This window comes from Alosa sapidissima, chromosome 22, assembly GCF_018492685.1.
Source record: "Alosa sapidissima isolate fAloSap1 chromosome 22, fAloSap1.pri, whole genome shotgun sequence".
NCBI classification, from domain to species: Eukaryota; Metazoa; Chordata; class Actinopteri; order Clupeiformes; family Clupeidae; genus Alosa; species Alosa sapidissima.
The window spans coordinates 11,827,353-11,832,352 of record NC_055978.1 but is presented as its reverse complement, the minus strand read 5'-3'; the positions used below and the strand labels follow the sequence as shown (position 1 = coordinate 11,832,352).

General features: G+C 40.0%; 1 protein-coding gene across 11 annotated transcripts in view; it reads right to left on the bottom strand.

Moving 5' to 3' along the window:
* LOC121696976 (filamin-C-like) overlaps positions 1–5,000 on the bottom strand; it is a 109,166-nt gene that overhangs the window by 68,764 nt on the left and 35,402 nt on the right. The window lies entirely within an intron of this gene.

Here is a 5,000-nt window from a genome sequence, read left to right as displayed (position 1 = left end):
GTGCTTCACTCCCCTCCCTGAAGGACATTTACACCACCCACCTCACCCGCAAGGCGACCAAAATTGTGAGTGATGCAAGTCACCCCGCTCACAATCTGTTTGATCTACTGCCCTCTGGGAAGAGGTACAGAAGCCTGCGCTCCCGCACTACCAGACTCACCAACAGCTTCATACACCAAGCTGTAAGGATGCTGAACTCTCTCCCCCCTCTCCCCCCTCCACCCTCAGCTACATAACATCTTGGACATTGGACCCAAAATGGCCGCCTGCACTACTCCACTTGCACACTTGCACACTTGTACACTTTACAACTTGGTGTTGTTGTCCTGAAAACACAACACTTCTGCTGCTCTTACATAACTTGCACCACTATGCCACTTTCTTTCTTACTTAGGTCAAACAGAACTACCCAAGCCTTTTATTGGCCTGACTTTGCACTAGTATTTTATTGACTGTCTATGCACAATTTCAACCAAATTTTGCTGCTCTTATTTTTTCATTATTATATGTGCCCTCTTATTTACTTATTTACTTACTTTTTTGTTTACTTGAATGTTATGTTTGTCTGTGGACCTAAATTGGCAAAATATGTCTTGTCTTCACCGTGGGATAGTGAGAAACGTAATTTCGATCTCTTTGTATGTCTGGAACATGTGAAGAAATTGACAATAAAGCTGACTTTGACTTTGACTTTGACTTTGAGATGAAGGCTTTTGGACCACACTAGTTAACTAGTGACAGCTGAAAATGTGCACAAGTTTACTAGTGAAGGCATAACTCCTTACTAGTCAAGTCAAGTCAAGTTTATTTATATAGCGCATTTCATACACAGAGGTCATTCAATGTGCTTTACATAAACAAAACCAAACAATAATAACAAATAAAAGCATAGAAGGGCAATATAGTCAAAGAATAGTTAAAAGGTAAAGATCATAATAAAAAGAAAACATAAAACACAAGGTAAAATCATTTAAAAATAAAGAATAATTAGTAAGCAAAAACAAAGGCAAAAGTAGTAAAAAAGTAATAAAAGACAAGGTAGAATAATTATCAAGGCAGATTTAGAATTTGTAACTCGGCACAGTTAGCAGAAAGCATCTGAGAACAGTTTGGTCTTAAGTCTAGATTTAAAACTGGCTACTTTTTGATGTCATCCGAAAGTTGGTTCCACAGCTGAGCCGCATAGCAGCTAAAAGCTGCTTCACCATGTTTAGTTCTAACAGTAGGTTTTACTAACAGGTTTTTCATCTGGGACCTGAGAGGACGAGAAGGTGTGTACTGCTGAAGCATGTCTGACAGGTATTTAGGTCCTGCTCTATTTACTGATTTATAAACAAGCAAAAGCGCTTTAAAGTCAATTCTGTGACTTACTGGAAGCCAGTGCAAGGACTTAAGAATTGGAGTAATGTGGTCGGTTCTTTTAGTTTTTGTTAGAATCCTAGCTGCTGCATTTTGTATCACCTGAAGCTGTTTAGTCTTTTTAGGAAGGTCTGTGAACAGTCCATTGCAGTAATCAACCCTGCTAGAGATAAATGCATGAATGAGTTTTTCTAAGTCATGTTTTGACATCAGCCCTCTGAGTTTGGCAATATTTTTGAGGTGGTAAAAGGCTGATTTAGTTATCACTTTATGTGACTGTTGAAATTTAGATCACTGTCAATTAATACACCAAGATTTTTAACAGTATCCTTTGCCTTCAACCCTTTTGTGTCAAGGAAGTCTTTCCTCCTTTTTACCAAATATAATTACTTCAGTTTTTTCTTTGTTCAGCTGAAGAAAATTTTGAGACATCCAGGTGTTGATTTGTTCTATACACTGACACATAGATTCAAGAGGACCATAGTCGTTTGGTGACAGAGCTAAGTAAATTTGCATAGCTATGATATGAAATCAAATTATTTTGGATGATTTGTCCAAGTGGGAGCATATAGAGGTTGAATAATAGTGGCCCCAAGATCGACCCCTGGGAAACACCCCAGGTCAAGGACGTTGGTGTTGAGGTACAGTTTCCGATGGCAACAAAGAAGCTCCTTTCTGTAGATATGATTTTAGCCAGCTGATAACTATGCCTGTAAATCTAACCCAGTGTTCTAATCTGTGTAGTAAAATATTGTGTCAAATGCTGCACTAAGGTCCAGTAGCACTAGGACTGATGGTTTACCTGAATGTGTTGAGACGTATGTCATTGGAAACTTTAATGAGAGCTGTTTCAGTGCTGTGATTTGCCCGAAAACCAGACTGAAAGTAATCAAAATACCCATTTGATGTTAGGAAGGTGGTTAATTGATTAAAGACTACTTTTTCAATAATTTTGCCAATAAAAGGTAGATTGGATATGGGCCTGTAATTGTTTAGCTTGGAGGCATCCAGGTTATTCTTCTTGAGAAGTGGCTTTACAACAGCTGTTTTCAGTGACTTAGGAAAAGTGCCAGACAGCAGTGATACATTTACAATTTGAAGGACATCCGCCGCTATGAGGTGAAAAACAGTTTTGAAGAAATTGGTCTAAGACACATGTGGAAGAGCTGAGATTCTGTACCGTTTTTTTCAAGTGTTTCGTAGTCTATCAAGCTGAACTCTGACATCAAGTTTAGTTTCCCTCTGTTTGTTGCTGGAAGTTCAGGTTGTTGAATTTGTAATTGAGCAGATATGTTGAGTCTGATTTTGTCAATTTTACCTTTAAAAAAAAATGAAAACTCATGAAAATGTATTAGTTGAGAGAAGTTCAGGTGCTAATTGTGAGGGGGGATTTGTTAACTTATTAACAGTTGAAAATAGAATACGAGTGTTATACGAGTGTAATGTTAGAAAAGAAAGACTGTCTTGCTTTGCATATTTCAGAGTTATATGTGCGGAGCATCTCTTTATGGATTTCATAGTGGATCTGAAGTTTGTATTTACGCCATTTTCTTTCAGTCTTCCTACACTCTCTTTTTAGAAGTTTAACTGCTGGATTTTGCCTCCATGGTGCTTTCTGTTTGTCCTTAACTTTCTTGAATTGTAATGGAGGAATGTCACCCATAATGTTTGCCATTTTTGCATTAAAGTGATCAAATAAGTCTTCTACAGAGTCTGACAGTTGACTTGACTTTAATGAAAGTGCTTGCTCAAAGAGAGCACTTGTCTGATCATTTATGATTCTCCTTTTTACCATCATAGCTGTGTTTTGAGTGTGTGGGGACATAGACACATCAAAGAACACACAGAAATTATCAGATAAGGCCAGGTCTTTAACTGCTGTAGACATCGAGACCCTTTGTGATAACAAGGTCGAGGGTATGGCCGAGAGAGTGTGTTGGCCCCTGTACATGCTGTGTTAGGGAGAAAGTATCGATTAGTGCAATGAATTCCTTGGCATAATTGTTTTCAGGATTATCCACATGCAAGTTCCCCTGATATAATAAGATAGTCAAACTCTATGCAAACGACTGATAGCAGTTCACCTAGCTCTTCAAGAAAAACTTTAGCTGAATGTTTTGGAGGCCTGTAAATTGTCAGTAATAAAATCTGAGGAGAAGACTTAATGCGTGCTCACAGATATTCAAATGAAGTAAAGTCACCGAATGACGACTGATTGCACTGAAAAGACGTCTTGAAAATTGTGGCTATCCCCCCACCTCTTTTATTTGCTCTGGTAGCACTCAAGAAACTGAAATTTGGGGGAGCTGATGAGAGTAGCAGCACTGTTTGCTTGATCTAACCATGTCTCAGTAAAAAATCAAGGTTGTGTGTGAAAATTAGATCATTAATTAAGAATTTGTTTGAAAGAGATCTGATATTTAGGAGTGCTAGTTTTGCTGTAAGTGTTGGGGAAATATGGGGGAAATCTGAGGTTGATGTGGTACGGGTAAGAGATTGGACTGGTTTACCCTATAAGCTCGATGCATTTGTGTTCTATTTCTTGTCAATACAGGAATAGAGAATGTCATGGGCTTACTGGGTCCCGGCATGTTCTCAAAACTACTGTCAGTACCATTTATATTGCAGGGACCCTGAGAATATCATGCAATACAGTCATCATATAATTGTCCTCTGCTGCTGCCATCTGTATTTTCCACTAGTTAACTAGTTGGAGTAGGTCAATGTCACTAGTTAACTAGTGAACCATAAATGGCTTACTAGCTAGCTAGGTGATGGCAGCAGGCTCACTAGTTCACTAGTTGATGCATCCTTTGCCCAAACTAGTAAACTAGTGAGGTCATACAGTAAATGTATACTAGTAAACTAGTTCAAGACAAGATTCACACTGGTCAACTAGTGGCGCAGAATTCAAATTAGGAGGCGGAGAATTCTGGAAATTGAGGCTTTATAATGGCTCCCTATGTCCAAATAGAACATGACAACCAATCACAGTGTAGAATTTCACGAAATCCCACCCACAACATTTGCATGTGGCACACAAGTTAACATGCTGGCCAAAGGAACTTTAGCTAGTAAACTAGTGGCTTCAGTGTGACACTTACATGTAAACTAGTGAAGGCAGAACGTCATGACCCCTCACTGTGGTGAGGCTTTTCACTGTGTGCCGAATCACGGCTAGTTATCCCCCCAGGAGGAAAGTGTAGTCATTAGCGGCTTCTGATTAGCATCTGAACTCGTGTAACGGTCTGGCTGCACTGTTGCACTTTTCTTATTGCTTCCACACGGACATGCTGGACCAGGAGGATGGAAGGGTCAAGAGGTCAGCTGATTGGCATGATGCTGCTTCCGTAATGGCTTCCAGCATGTACGTGTGTCTGGAGCGAGTTTGTACTCCAAACACAGCTGGTCTTCAGTGGCCTGGGCCTTTTTTTTCATAACATAGTCCCTCCAGAGCAGGGTCCCCCCCCCCCTGGGTTTGTACTCTCCTGCTCTGCTTCCTCAAACAAACCCGCTTGCTTGCACACACACACACACACACACACACACACACACACACACACACACACACACACACACACACACAGGAAGGACGCTCACTCACACAAACACAGCTCCCAGTATTTATCAGCCCTCAAACT